The following is a 16,587-nucleotide window of genomic DNA, read 5'->3' as shown; positions in this document are numbered from 1 at the left end:
AGGATTTGGAGAACTTGTCATGCAGTTCTGTAGGCATATAAAATACAATATTGTAACTTAGAATGTGAGTTATAGAACCAACATGAAAGTCAGCAAAATATTCTAAAGGTATTTTTATGATCTCTACTTGCAACAAGGAAACTGTTAGGTTTTTCTATTAAAGAATAAGTGCACCAAAAACAAAAGTTTCTGGATTATCAAAAGGAGATTTGAGGGGCAAGGCTAAAGTCCCCCAAACCTTCCTCAGGATGAACACAAGCCCCATATTGTCCTGTTGCCCCTGTTCCATGTTGCTGGGCTCTGTTCCGGCACAATTTTGGAAAGCGTTGCTACAGTTCCGCCCCTCATTTCTTTCTCACTTCAGAACAATGATGCCCGTTCCAGATAAAGCATCTTAATTAAACAGATGACATTTGAACTAGACCTTGAAGCACAGGTCAGAGTTATATTGGGAAAGAAGTGGGAGAGGAACACCCAGAAAGTAACATTTATGAACATAAAGGCACAGAAATATAAATGTCTCTGACAAAGATAGAGATCAAGGGTAAATTTTAGTGTGGCATCGATTAATTCACTAACTCAATATATATATTTACATAGATAGCATGGATAGATACTAGAAATAAAACAATGGATTAGCCACGGGCCTGACCTTACGATGTTGGCAAATATTGTGTTCCCTGAGGCAATGGTTCTCAACCTTTTTGGTACTAGGGACCGGTTATATGGAAGACAATTTTTCCACAGACTGGGATGGGGGGACTGTTTTCAGGATAATTCAAGCACATTACATTTATAGTGCAATTTATTTCTATTATTACTACACTGTTATACACAATGAAATAAGTATACAACTCACCATAATGTGGAATCATTGGAAGCCCTGAGCTTGCTTTCCTGCAACTAGACGGTTTCCTCTGGGGCCGATGGGAAACAACGACAGATCATCAGGCATTATATTCTCATAAGGAGCGTGCAACCTACATCCCCTCCCATGCACAGTCCGCAATAGGATTCATGCTCCTGTGAGAATCTAGTGGTAATGGCTGGCGGATCTAACAGAAGGTGGAGCTCAGGCAATAATGTAAGAGGGAGCGGCCAGAAATACAGATGAAACTTCATCCGCTCACCTGCTACTGGTTTCCTGGTCTGTGTCCTGGTTCCTAACAGGCCATGGATAGGTACGAGTCTATGTCCCAGGGGATTGGAGACCCCTGCCCTAGAGTACATGCAGTGGATGTTAAGAAACAGATTAATACATTAATGCAGAGTCTTCAATGCCAAACAGAAGATTTGAGGGTTTTATCTGTTAAAACTAGTAACAACACTTGTGTTGCACTACTTATATGTCAGGCACTACTCTAATAACTTAAAATTTATTCTCTCATCTATTATTAGAACAACATTATGATATAGGAATACACTTGATATATCCATTTTACTGATGAGGAGATTCAGACACAGAGTAGTTATTTAACTTGGGTAAGGTCTTTGGAGCTAATAAGAGGAAGACCAGGACTTGAGCATGGGTAGGGTGGCTTCAGAGTTGTAGTCTTGCTGTTCGTAATAACCAACATAAAACTACAGTGATGTTTCAGTTTACATAACAAAGTCCTGAGGCTTAAACATGCCAGGAAATTAATTTAAAAATATTGTAGTATGTATCACTGTCCAGCCTAGAACTCCAGTCCAGGAGAACGCCATTGCTCCTTCTGCTTCACATAGAGAACACATCAGTACTGTGACACACAGAAAGGTTTTAGTGGGATGCTTGGCTGAGTCAAGAGAAATATGTTTACAATGAAAGAGGTGATAGTGTTGCTTGTCTTTGTATTGATCGGCCCAGTAGAAAAATATGGGAGACCTCAATCAGCTGAAGTTCAACATGTTCAAAGGTAGACAAAGTTTCTTGTTGTTCTAGGTAAGCTTAAAATTGAGCCAAAAAGGCCTTGATTGATAAGGGTGACTGATACATTTTTGAGTGTTTTCACTGGGCATGATTCACAAAATTGTATAGTCCCAGGCTATCTCACCATTAACTGCCTCATGGGGACTGTCTTGAATTTCTCCAGGACTTGATCTGTAGGGAAATGCATGCAAGAATAAAAAGCATTAATGAATTCAGGATTTGTTTCTCACTAAACAGCAGTTTGGGGTGATGTCACACACACACAAAAATGGAACAAGTCAGCCCCATTTCCAGCATTGCCTCATTTAAGCTTGGCACACAAGGACAATCGATGCTGACTCAGATATATTTCAAGATGCAAAGAGCATCCTGAATTGTCACACCCCACGTAATCCTGGCCACCCTGTATTCTCTCTCCTTACTGTCCCATAGGTGGGCACATCCATCCCAGATAACAAGCTTTGACTCATTTTAGGCCCTTTTCCTTCTGCACAAGATCCTGAAATTTTCCCTACTCTGTGTGTTTGATGGTGCAGAAGAAACAATTCTCAAAAATAAACTAGCTTATCATTAGATGGATGCAAGGTATCTCACCTTTATCAATGAGAAAGCAGAGTTTGGAGGACATAGTGCATTTCTCATGCAGACAGACCCTTTGCTATTGGGTCCTGCCTTTAAATTAGAAAGCCTTACTCTTCCATCTGCAGGTATTGCTATCCCTTTACAAGCCTCTGCTCTCAAGGAAAGAAAACTGTGCAATATATGACAAAAAGCAATATAGGCTTCAGACTCTCCAAAAAGAAAATCGTGTCAAGAATGTAGTTTATTACTTCCCAATTGACTCAAAAATTAGTCAGTAACTTTTCCATGATGTAATGAGTGATGAGACAGAGAGAAGCAGAGTGTTTCACTAACTGATCTCAAGCCACAAGAAAGGAGAAGTATTTCCCTCCTTCCTTCCTCCACATTGTGTTCTCTTAGAACTGTGCTTTTCTTGCCCAGGGAAAAGAACACAAGTTTAACAGGCCAGTTCTTCCCGTTCCCAGATGCGGTCCCACATCCAGTGCCAACAATACTTCTTGGAATGAATACACTTTAGAACTATCAATGAACTGAACTGACCTTCCCCAGCCCCTGTAGACTCTAAAATGGGTCAGAAGAGCACATTGGTTAAAACAACTCTAAGGCTGAAAATGTAATCTCTATTTGATTTTCTGGCTCACATTTTTTTTATAAGTAACATTGCCAAAATAGCCTAGTGGGAGAACAATATTGACTTTGAGTGATAACATAATTATACTCCAATCACAAAATATCAATAATGAGAGGACCCATATTTAAATAACATTTTTTTTTGCTACTATAACATTACTGGAGCAATATTAAAATAGAGAGATTACATTATTTTGCAACTTAAAGTCTAAATATCATGCTTCCAAAGAATTAAGGTTCAAATCAGTTTTTTTCTCTGGTACTTGAGTTAAAATTTAAAAGATTTTAAAGTTCCCACTCATTTAATTTTTTGGCCACTTGGTCTCAGTTGGAAGAATTCTCAATACATTGGATGAGACAGATCTCTAAGCATTTGAAAATCAAACTCTTTCTCATTGGAAGGGGTGTATTTTCTTCTTCATGGTCTCAGAAGTTGTATTTGTTTAGCATTGACTCTCTGATGTTCTTTACTATTTAAAAAATTCCAGGAAGTTACTATTAAAGAAAAGATTATCATAGCAATGGCATTTATTCTGAGAACTGGATAAACAGAGCAATCCATCATGGCTTCTAAAAGAGGTTTCACAGAGAAAAATATTTTCAGCCAGATCGTTTGTATTGCCTAAGACTGCAGCAGAAACTTAGTATTGTGCTGAAAGAAGATGGATGTCTTGGTGGAGACCTTGCTGGCATATCATTCAGTTCATGCTATTTTTTAAAAATCTAATAACTGAAATTTTAACTCAATTGGAAAACTTTCTCACCAAGATATTAATTCTAGATTGTTTTACTATATCAATAAAATTTACTTATAAATACTGCCTGGTAAGTCAGAATGGATTTGCTTGCTTTTCCACTCATAACATTCCCAACCTCCTGGCTTCCTTGTCTGCTGAATGGGGGTTCTACGAAGTAAATGGAGTTCCCCAAACTTTCTTATGACAAAGCGTTTTTCAGTTCTGAAATATTAAGGCTGCTTCTCCTTCATTTATCTTTGAAATTTTTAAGACATAAAAATATCCCTTCTTTGAGAAGATTTCCCCCTCTTATAAGTAATTAAGAGATGCAGAATTAATTTATCACCAGATAGTGTTGACAGTGGGAGGGTGAGTTAGTTGAACTTGACCCCATGGAAAAGCTGGTTAATATGGTTGGCTGTGTCCCCACTCAAATCTCATCTTGAATTGTATTCCCCATAATTCTCATGTATTGAGGGATGGACCTAGTGGGAGGTGATTGGATCATAGGAGCAGTTTTCCCCCATGCTGTCCTCGTGATAGCGAGTTCTCACAAGATCTGATGGTTTCACTTCCTTCAATTCTCTCTCTCATCTGCTGCCATGTAAGACATGCCTATGTCACCTTCAGCCATGATAATAAGTTTCCTGAGGCCTCCCCAGCCATGCAGAACTGTAAATCAATTAAACCTCTTCCCTTTATAAATTACCCAGTCTCGGTGATATTCTTTACAGGAGTGTGAGAACAGACTTATACACTGGTGCTGGCTCTAGACCTGCAATTTCCTTCCTCAACTTGAATACTAACTAAAATTTGGCAGCCAATTTAGCCTCTTCCCTAGGTCTGGTGTTAACAATTTCAACCTAGAACTACCCTTGTGCTCTGTAACGCACTCATAATTCACTTTCAGACTAAGCACAGCATGTATTCCTCAACCACTGAGGCCTAAAAGTTCTTTAGTGATGATATGTTGTCTCTAATCAAACTCTTGCCTCAGCTGACCCTTTTAACTGATGACTCTGAGGTCACTACTCTTTGCATGGTCCCTGTTCTTCATGCACATAAACTAAGTACCGGTCAAGATCATGGTGCTGGGACCTGTACCCACAGGTAGGCTCCAAATTTGTTGGGACTCCCATTTGTTGGGGCATCCTTCTACATAAACTATCACAGAACCCTGGCCAGTGTCACAATAGCCTGCAGTAACATGCCATGGTGAAAATATTCCAAGGATTCAAAGTCCCTAGATCATGCCACACATTTGTAAAGCCAGCTCCACAATGAAAAACCAGCTGCACTGTGTAATGCAGGTGGCAAGTCACTAAGATTAAAAAAAAGAGCCAGCATGGCCTGTGCTTAGAAAAGCACAGTTTACAAGCATCTGTGCAAGCTCTGCCAAAAGCCAAAATCATTCCATGCATAACTTGTTTCCAAAATTTTACACCTTGCTCATTTCTCAAGGTGCAGAGCCCACACATCAGAGTTATTTTAGAGAAGCTAAATGAGTAACATTCCTTTTGCCATGACCTGGATGACAAACTCACTGAAAAATAAAGTTTCAAGCAAATAAAAGCCAAAATATACCCGTTATTAATAATAAGGGTAGACTGGAGTACAAAACTTACATTTGTGAGCAATTGGACGTACTAACACTAGCTTCTGAATTAGACACACTTACTGATCCAACCATAGATCAGTCTGCATGGAAACAGACCTGGTAAAAGTTATAGAATGAAGGAACAACATGTGATAAATGCATCTGCTATGAGACAAACTTTTAAGGTGCATTGGTGGCACATAGAAGATCACTCCCTTCTTGGATTGGGAAAGATAGTGTTGGGCTCTCAGAAAAGGCTGGAAGGAAGATTCTTGTTGCAGTGGTTTACAAGCTTTAGTAGGAACATTCTAGATGAGAACATGAGTGGGTGGAGATTCTAGGAATAAATGGCACACTATGTTGAGCAAAGATATATGGTGTTTTTTGAGAAAGAGTAAGTCACTTATCATTAAAGTATAAAGCATAAAGGGAGAGATGGGAGGCTACATGTTTAAAGAGATTAAAAGGTGCCAACTTATGAAACCCATTTAGGAGGCAATTAGGAGTTTCCGAAGGTTGTAAGTAGCAGAAATTCATGATCAAACATGGCTTGCTGTTTGCCGCTTTTACATACGATATTTCTGAAAAATTATAGTGCTATTAGCACAATTAAAATTATAATGGTAAAAATAACATTCACTAAGCACTTACTGTATACTAGGACTTTTGTTAAAGCCTTTTCATATGTTATCTCTTTTAATATCTAAAGCAACCCTGAGGGAGGGAGGAGTGTCGTCCGCGTGGCAGAGTGGATGATAAATGGTAGGACCGAGGTTCAAATGGAAATCTCCCCACTCCAAAGCCCAGGTTCTCAACCTTACTCCCCCTGTATTTTTACATAAAGCTCCCTTATCTTGTCTGAAAGCAAGAAGTTTTACATCATTAGAGAAGAGGGAAGACATTTGTACTGGGAGGAGTCGACTGGTGCCAATCAGGAGAAAGTAGCTACAGAGTCATGGGGGAGCTGTGTCCCCCAAAAAGAAGCTTTAAGGGAAGGGACTGAATCACGTCAGAAATGTCCCCAAAGCAGTTCTTATCAGACACCATAATTCAGCTACAAGTGAGCATTCAGATGGAGGTATTCAAGAGGAACTGAGACTGAGGGCAGAAAGTGCCAGCCAGAATCTTGGATAGAAGAGCGAGAACCAGGGCCTCGTTTAAGAGACAACCTGCTTAAGGCAGAGTAAGGTGAGACTGGATTCATGCAAAGACCTGGAATTCAAGTAGGTTAATGAACAGATAATGTGTGCCTATACCAGGAAGTTACAATAATAATGAGGGTGCTAATGATCATATGGAATTGGAGAGCATAATGAAAATATACACACTGGAGAGAAATTGCGTGGGTTGGCATCTCAGCTTTGTCATTTACTATAATAGTTCCGTGACCTTGGGCTAGTTATTTAACTACTCTCTGCCTCAATTTCCTGATCAGTAAAATGAGTTAATAATAATTGTTATTAATTTTTTTTCGAGACAGAGTCTCACTCTGTCACTCAGGCTGGAGTGCAGCGAGGCGATCTTGGCTCACTGCAGTCTCCACCTCCCTGGTTCAAGCGATTCTTCTGTCTCAGCCTCCCAAGTAACCAGGATTACAAACATGCATGACCATACCCAGCATATATATATAAAAAATATATATTATATATATGTAAAGTACAATACTTAGAATTATTTTAACTTTAAAAATTGAAAACTGAAGCTCCGAGAGTCTCTGTGACTTTTGGAGGATTAAATAACTGCTAAATAGTAGAAGTAGAATTTGAGCCAGGAAAGTATGGTTCTTGAATGCATGGACTTAATCCTTATTAAATGCTTTAGCTTCCAAAATATATGACTTAGTCTTCTTTGTTAACAAAACTTACTTTACAAAATACGGAACTCTAAATTGTATATATCAAATAATATTTGTCTATAGCTGAATTCTGTTGACATATCCAGTCATCCATTCCATAGTTGTAAGAGCATTACTTGTTTTAATTAATGACTGTGTTCATATATACATAATAAAATGTTTCACTCGTGTGGTTGCTCATTGCTTCTGAAATGCCATCAATCTCTGGTGATAAGTTGTATTAATTTTGTTATAAATTTGCAGTCGTGGAAAAGAAATGTAGACCCATCCAGCTGTTCACTTCCTCAAGCGACTTATCTCCATCTGTTGTGATCAATCTATTCTAGCACCCCTTCAGACTCCCTGCCAATTAATTAATGCCCCTTTGTAAGGTGGCTTTCTTCTTGAGTTCTTCCATGGGGCTTTCCCCATTAGAGGTGAGAAGAGTGGTGAGCCATGAATCAGAGAATAATAACCATGGTCTGGGGTAGGCAGAGAGGGTGAAATTCAACTTGACCAGTGTGTCATCCTCAACAGCAAAGCACTCTTTTTCTCCTTTCAGTAGAAAGTCAGTGGCTCCTATTAAGCAATCACTTGATGCCCTCTGAGGTCTGAACTCTGTTTAGAGCCCCAGGTTCATCTTGCCATCTTGTATCCATCCTGGCCTCCAGTCAAATGCACTTAGAGACGTCTGAATGCCCTGTACCTTCTGTCTTTGCTGTGATTTTGCATGTGCTGCTCTCCCTGGAAAAGTTTCTCTCCCCCTACTTTGTTTCACTTGATAATCTCAGATCCTGCTAATGTATCATATATGTAGGCTACCTTCACAGGCACTTCCCCCCGTATTAGTTTGTTAGTTTTACTGCAACAAACTGCCACAGACTGAGTAGCTTAAACAGCAGAAATTTCTCACAATTCTGGAGGCTAAAAGTTCAAAGTCAAAGTGTTGACAGGTTTCGTTTCTTTGAAGGCCCCTCTCCTTGGCTTATGGACGGCCATCTTCTCCCTGTATCTTCACATCATCTTTCCTCTTTTTCTATGTCCACATCTCTTCTTATAAAGACACCAGTTATATTGAATGAGTGCCCACCCTAAAGCCTCATTTTAGTTATCTCTTAAAAGACCCCATCTCTGAAAACAGTCACAGTTTCAGATACTTGGGATTGGGATTTCAATGTATGAATACAGAGGAGACACAACTCAGCCTGTCATAAGCATTAGCTCCAAAAGAGTCCCTTCTGCTGATATTCCTGGCCAGCAACGAGGGCCTCCCTCAGAGCTGGGCTCAGCTGTGTCATGACTCTGTGTTCAGATGTCACCTACTGTAGGCTGTGATCTCTCACGTTGTGGCCTGGCTCCTGTTAGTCTCCTCTCCTCAATTAGGTAGCAAACTTGTTGGCAGTGTAGGTGGTTAATTGGTAAATTGGTAAATGATCCAGGAAAAGAGGATCTTGTTAATGGAAACATGGTTATTAAACATAATTTTGAATTTGTCTATCTTTTTATCTATCTTCTGTCTTCCATGTACTACTTAACTGCCATTATTTAATTAGGAGATTGGATATGTCTATCAGTTGTTGTCTACTAAAAAGAAAAATTAAGTAATTTTAATTTCTTCACCAACTTTCAATATCACCCTTAACTTTTATTCGTGCTTAAGTATGATGTTTCTTTAATTTTTGTATTTCCTGGTATCTTAAAGGATGCACCTGTATTATGCAATTAGCAGCACTTAGCATATGGCTATGAGACAGGATGGCTGTGAATGATTTTCCATAAGAGGCATGGCTTAACTTGGACTTGCAACGGTGGGGAGTGGGGTGGGATACAAATAGGTGAACTAACAAAAGAATATGGAAAACACTGTTTGACCTCCCATCCAGAATTCTCTTCTGGCCAAATACGCTTTAGGGAAAAAGGCCATCATGTTGCATGATTTTCTCAACCTTTGTACTGGACATCCTTCTATTTACCTGGCTTTCCATCAGTCACTAAGAGACCTTCTGAGGATACAGAGAGGACTAGGAAATAGCAACAAACAGTGGGACAAGAGGTCTGCAATAGAATTGCTAGTACTAAAAAGTCAAGGCCGGGCGAGGAGGCTCCCGCCTGTAATCTCTGCACTTTGGGAAGCGGAGGAGGGTGTATCATGAGGTCAGGAGATCGAGACCATCCTGGCCAACAGAGTGAAACCCCATTTCTACTACAAATACAAAAATTAGACAGGTGTGGGGATGGGCACCTGTAGTCTCAGATACTCAGGAGGCTGAGGCAGGAGAATCACTTGAACCCAGGAGGCGGAGGCTGCAGTGAGCTGAGATTGCACCACTGCACTTCAGCCTGGGTGACAGAGTGAGATTCTGTCTCAAAAAAAAAAAAAAAAAGTAAAAAAATAACAGATGTTTATGAGGTTGTAGAGAAAAGGGAATGCTTAGACACTGTTGGTGGAAGTGTAAATTAGTTCAGTCATTGTGGAAAGCAGTGTGGCAATTTCTCAAAGAACTGAAAAAGTTACCATTCAACCCAGAAATTCCATTACTGGGTATATACTCCCCAAAATGTAAATTATTCTTCCATAAGGAGACGTGCACGTGTATGTTGATTGCAGCATTAGTCACAATAGCAAAGACCTAGAATCAATCTAAATGTCCATAAACAGCAGACTAGATAAAGAAAATATGGTACATATACACCATGGAATACTATACAACCATAAAAAAGAATGAGATCCTGTTCTTGGAGGAAATCAAGCTAAATACTCATCAACAGTAGACTGGAAAAAGAATATGTGGTACATATACACTGTGGAATATTATGCAGCCATACAAAAGAATGAGATCATGTCCTCTGCAGGAACATGGGTGTAGCTGGAGGATATCATACTTAGCTAACTAATGCAGGAAAAGAAAACCAAATATGGCATATTCTCACCTATAAGTGGGAGCTATATGATGAGAACACATGGACACAAAGAAGGGAACAGACACAGGGGCCTACTTGAGGGAGGAAGGTGGGAGAAGGATAAGTATCAGATAAAATAACTGTTGGGTACTAGGCTGAGTACCTGGGTGACTAAATAATATACACACTAAACCCCCGTGACACAAGTTTGCCTATATAACTAACCTGCACATCTATCCGTGAACCTAAAATAGAAGTTAAAATAATAATGGTCTGGGATGAAGCTGGGGCTGGACAAGAGGCAAAGAAGATACCTGATGGATGAGATCCACTGGAGCTGTAAATTTCCATCCACTGTCCTGCTGGCTCACGGCAGTGTTTGCTTCAGGTGTTTAATGAACTGCTGAGAGATCAATAGCACGTGGCAGATAACTTTGAAAAATTTCCCTTGACTCAGTCAAGTGTCTTAAATCCTTATTAATTCTGATGACGTAAGCCCTTTCTGATTAGCTTAGTTGCTAAATATTCACTCATAAGTGTTGATAAGGGCATAAGAAACTTCATTCCCTTAGACCTCTGAACTCTATGTGGGATTAGCAGTTCATTGCTGCTGATCAACTGTGAGAAATTACCTTTCCAACTTCCCAACTGTTAAGTATATTTACTGAATATATTCCGGGCTCAGGTATGTATTCTAAAATTTTTATTAAATAACATCTTTTCCACAAACATTACACACACTTACAAATGCACTTTAAAAGTGTTTATTCATTTATTAAACATATGTATTGCATGACTAGTATATACCCAACATTGAATCATTTTTCAGTCCACAAAGATGGAAACATTAAGGTCTGAATGAGTTTAAAATGAGAGCAGAGAAGCATGCCTGTGACCTAGTAATTTCAGTATAATGCCAAATGTGAAACTGCTTTCATTGACCAAACTAGGCTTTCAAAGGTAAATACAAAAGCTAGTTTCATTCTTGCTTCCATTCGTACTTCAAATTTACTCTCTAGAATGGCACTTTTTCTTGTTTAAAATTATAGAACAATTACACAACTTTCCTGATTAGTGTTAGATAAGATCCCATCTCCTCATCCCTTTTGGACATTAAAAATCCAGGTAATAACCAAATAACTAAATTCAAGTTAAGGCCGTATGAATATTCAGGACTCTTAGTCAAATTAAAGCCCAGGATCTGATTCAAGCTCAGATGTTTTCAGTGGGCAGTGAGTGAAAGTTTGCTGCTTCTCTCTTTGACTCATACTTGCAAAGGTTGGCTACTGATGACTTTTGGCTGAATTTCTCTCTGGGAATGACCCTTAACTAAAGAGAATTCTTACCTGGAATTCCTCTCTCCTTGGCATATATATATAGCCCCAGGTATCAGGATAAAAAAATACTATATCAGAGAGTCCATTTCAAAACTCTCCAATCTAGTTATTTCTCTGGGTTATTCACCAATGATTACTGGCTATTTCCCAATAGCATCACACAGGGCCCCTTTGTATGATATTGCTCCGTGCTGCTGTTCATAAGTGTTATGCCTGTCACGCACTCACTCTGCAAAGAGGGGAGAAAAACACACCCGCATGCTTACTCACTGTATCCCCAGGATGGAGCACTGTGCTCAGTATATATTAGAAATTTGGCAAACATTTGCTGAACAACTGGAACCAAAAAAAATATCACAGTGCTTTAATTCCAGTAAATTTTTTCTTTGTTAGTTTGTCAAGAGATAGAAGTCTCCATTTACTACCATCTGATACCAACTTGAGTTAAAACTTCCTCCACAATTTTTAGCAAGCCCTCTTAAAGATAAGAGGAAAGGTAAAAATAAACGAAATAAAAACTCAAAGTGGGAAAACATCTTATCACCTTAATAGTACTATCCAACAGAAATATAATGTGTACTACAAATGCAAGCTACCTGCATATTATTCAGTTTTCTTGTAGTCACATCAAAAAACAGGAAAAAGCTAAAATTAATTTTACTGATTAATGTATTTTAATATATTAAAAATATTATTTCACCATGTAATCAATATAAACACTGTTAGATGCTTTGAATTCTGCTTTAGTAATGGTTTTTTTTTTTTTTTTTTTTTTTTTTTTCTGAGACGGGTCTCGCTCTGTCGCCCAGGCTGGGGTGCAGTGGCCGGATCTCAGCTCACTGCAAGCTCCACCTCCCGGGTTCACGCCATTGTCCTGCCTCAGCCTCCCGAGTAGCTGGGACTACAGGCGCCACCACCTCGCCCGGCTAGTTTTTTGTATTTTTTAGTAGAGACAGAGTTTCACCGTGTTAGCCAGGATGGTCTGGATCTCCTGACCTCGTGATCCGCCCGTCTCGGCCTCCCAAAGTGCTGGGATTACAGGCTTGAGCCACCGCGCCCGGCCAGTAATGGTTTTTCAAATCAAATGTACTCTATACTTACAGCAAAATGTACAATATTTATATCTGCAAAATGTAAGGGTATAAGTGTTAGAAAAAAATCTCAATTAGTAGAAGTAACATTTCCAGTGTTAAATAGCCACATATGCCTAGTAGCTATTATGTCATACAGTGCAGGTGGATAATATACTCCAACAGGGAATTCTAAGATACATTTTCCCAAACCTCACAATATTATCTATTATTTTTATGTGTATGTATTAATATATATGTAATGTTTTTTTTTCCAAAACATGTTTTGTAATTCTAGCTGCCAGCAATATCTGGATTCCAGATTTGCATTTAGTTGCTTTGAAGCAACTATAATTTTCTCCGGCATATATTAAAGAAAACTTTTCCGACAATTTAGTTATAAGCATTGGCAGTGTTTTAGTAGTCTTGCAGGACAGATTTTTTAAAAGCCCCCAGTGGCCAATTCAAAGATTTACTCTTGGTTAGTATTTCACAGGGCAAGAGAAGGAACAGGTAGCTTTGTTAGATTATCTATTAAATATCAGTAATCATGTTAAATACTGGAAGAAAGGAAAGTCTCCTTAAAGGGCACTGGATTCTTGACTAACAGTAAGCTGGCAGTCAACTGGGTTGGTGAATATAGCTTAATCTTATTAAAATGCAGCAGAAAATCACTAATACTAATTTCTTCCCAGAAGAAGGGTATTGTGAACTACATTTCAAAAGTGGTTTTGTTTTTCTGCAGTAATGGTGTCATTACCTCCTGTTGTTTCAGAGATCAAATTTGGGTTATTTTTAATGAAATAGGACTATTGAAAAGTCTTAACTGTTAAAACATAGAGTGTGGGTGACAAAGTTTTAGATAATGAGGTGAGAAAAAAAGGTTGGGCCTCTAAGTTTTTTATAGCATTCTTAGGAGTTTGGATTGTATGTTTAGCCTCTGGAGAGCTATGTCCACATCTGAAAAAGTAGAGGTAATTGAGAAAAATCTTGTAATAAACCCAAAGTGGAAACAGTGCAATTGCTATCAATGTGTCATCTTCCTAGACATCTCCAAGCCTTCTAGAGTGGACTTACACAGAATGATGGAACTTAATAAAAATGAATCCAATCTCATATAGAAATAGTGGACAACGGCCGGGCGCGGTGGCTCAAGCCTGTAATCCCAGCACTTTGGGAGGCCGAGACGGGCGGATCACGAGGTCAGGAGATCCAGACCATCCTGGCTAACACGGTGAAACCCCGTCTCTACTAAAAAATACAAAAAACTAGCCGGGCGAGGTGGCGGGCGCCTGTAGTCCCAGCTACTCGGGAGGCTGAGGCAGGAGAATGGCGTGAACCCGGGAGGCGGAGCTTGCAGTGAGCTGAGATCCAGCCACTGCACTCCAGCCTGGGCAACAGAGCCAGACTCTGTCTCAAAAAAAAAAAAAAGAAAGAAAGAAATAGTGGACAACTCAGCATCACTCACTCACTTCCCACTATTTTCCAGCATTTACAAGAGCTTGTATTTCTTATACTGTCTTCCTACTCAATATTTTGCTTTTTCTCGTCTTTTTATTTTCTCCCTTTTGTTTCTTATAGCTGTTCTCTTTTTCAGTACCAAAAATTGACCCAAAGATTAAACAAAATTTATTTTACTTTGATTTTCTCAAGGCACTGTTCCAACAGGATCATTTCTTCAAGTAGAATTTAATTAAATTTGGGAGTTAATGCCAAGTAGGTAACAGCAAATATCCAATCAACACATAATTTATAATTAAATATTAGGTAGCTCCGCCCTTCAAAGAATCTGAAAGATTTATCTCTTGGATGCCTTGTCTTTCAGAGATCCCATGTTTGAGCATGGCCATTTCTCTACCATATACTCTCGCATGATTTTATTTCTGAGAACACTTACTCTTATCTGAATCCCAGGCCATCAAGGTCATATCCTGAAGACTCTCTTTCCACACCAATATTCCATTAAAGTGTTTGCAAAGCCATACATATCTTCTCCCTCAGATGTGTGCAGTTAGCTCTTAAACCATCTCTTCCTCCCACCTTCCCCCCATACAGACTTTTCAACTTCCTCAAAAATAATTCCAGGAAATGTAACATTAATGCCAACTAAGATAAAGAGGTAGAATCTCCACTCCCCAGAGATGGGGGACTCCTGCTGTAGCAAGACACAACAGGCAGTGCTCCTACATGTAAGAGCAATGATGCAAAATAAAAAATAAATGGTGAGAATCTCCTCTACAGGTGCCTGGTGAGGCCACTCTAAGCTTTCCTCGGTAAATGCAAATCATCAAGCAAAACATGACATTTGTCAAGGAATTCTCAGAATGCCTTTTCGATTCTGGTCCACTTTCCCAAACAGACACCTCAAAACCATGCCTTCCTCTTAGAAACAAAAATACATCTATATAATGAAATTATTCACTTAAAACAGTCACTCCTTTAGAAGGGCGGTTTCATCTGTTACCCGTAGAATAGTATGGTTGAAAAAAGTTTTTATGGTTATTATGGCCCTTGTGTGAGAAAATGTAGCATAGACTGGCAGGTTCGTGCAAATGCTGCAATTCTGCCTTTGTGTTCACAATGTAGTCACTGTGTAGGGCAGACTGAGCACATATTGCCTGTAAATGGGAGACCCCTGAAGCAAGGGGATCCTCAGGACTGTAACCTCAGCTCAAGTACATGCTCAGTTCAAACTCTGCATAATTAGCATTGCAGCACCTTCTCTTCATTATTGAAATGGAACAGTATTTCATTTTCAAACAGTATTTTTTGAAATGAAATACCGTTTGAAAAGCCTGGCCTATATTTTGCTTACCAGTTTTCTTTGTCATCCCTAAGATTAAAATAAGAGAATAAAACAAACAAAATCATTTTTCAACCAATCAACTCAAAGTATGTTTCTATTTTTAAATGTGTCTGAAATGCCCCTATTTTCTTCCGTATTTTATCACCACCTACCAAAATGTAAGGATATAAGTGTTACAAAAATGTATTACTTCACGTTCAGGTGTTTTGTTGGAATTTATTAGACAAAGCTAAAGAGTTTTCTGTGTGGGAACAAAAGAGTGTTATATGCAGTGTACAAAAATCCCTAAAACTGTTGGCATTTCTGCTTTAAGATGGGTAGAAATTGGCTGCAATGTTTTTTTTTTTTAATTATTATATAACATTTATCATTTGTTGGATTATCAAAATCATTTCAAATGTTGGAATACCCCAAAAGTTTTATTAGGGGAAGGAGAGAAGAGTGGGAAAAAGATCATAACATATATTGCACACACCTTTTATGCACATATTGGATCAGGTGTTTTACATGTGTTATCACTTAATCTTCACCAAAACTTCGGGTCATAGGAGTTATGTACTCCATTCACATTTAAGGTACATAAAGATTTAAAATTGTAATTCCACGGAAGTGAAATAGAAAATACAGATTACATTTTGTCAAGCTGAAGAGTTATTGTGTTCCATTTTCATTAATCAGGGATCTTCAAGGAGAGGTTAAAAATGAGAGAGAAAAGTGAATGTGCTTCCAATGATTATAAATATTTTTAGTGTAGCCAAAGAAGGCAATTAAGAAGAGATTTCATATGCATTTGCTCAAAGCATGTTGTGAACTCTGCATTTGGTCCTGACTTCAGACTCAGGTTAGAAGCCGCAGAGCAAAATAAAGCCTCATGGTGCTATAGTACCACGGAGTCACTGATTTCAAGCAGTGTCCACAGCTTCCCATCAGCCATCTTCATTATTCTTGATTCCAAACGCTTTTGGCAGTTTCGAGATATTCAGTGAACTCTCAAAGGACCAAGATTTTGCCAAGCGTTGTCACTGGTTAGCATAGAGAAGAGTCAGCACCAAAGGCAGTTCCTCAAAAACGGCAGTTTCAGAGTTGCTTTCAGTAATGGCAACCCTGTTGCTGTGAACGGAGCGCTCCCTACAGGGACAGTCAGGAGACAGGAGTGCAAATTCTAGGCAGTTGGTTAAAAGTAG

This window comes from Papio anubis, chromosome 3 (genome assembly GCF_008728515.1).
Source record: "Papio anubis isolate 15944 chromosome 3, Panubis1.0, whole genome shotgun sequence".
Classification (NCBI taxonomy): domain Eukaryota; kingdom Metazoa; phylum Chordata; class Mammalia; order Primates; family Cercopithecidae; genus Papio; species Papio anubis.
Note: the sequence above shows the minus strand (reverse complement) of the source record.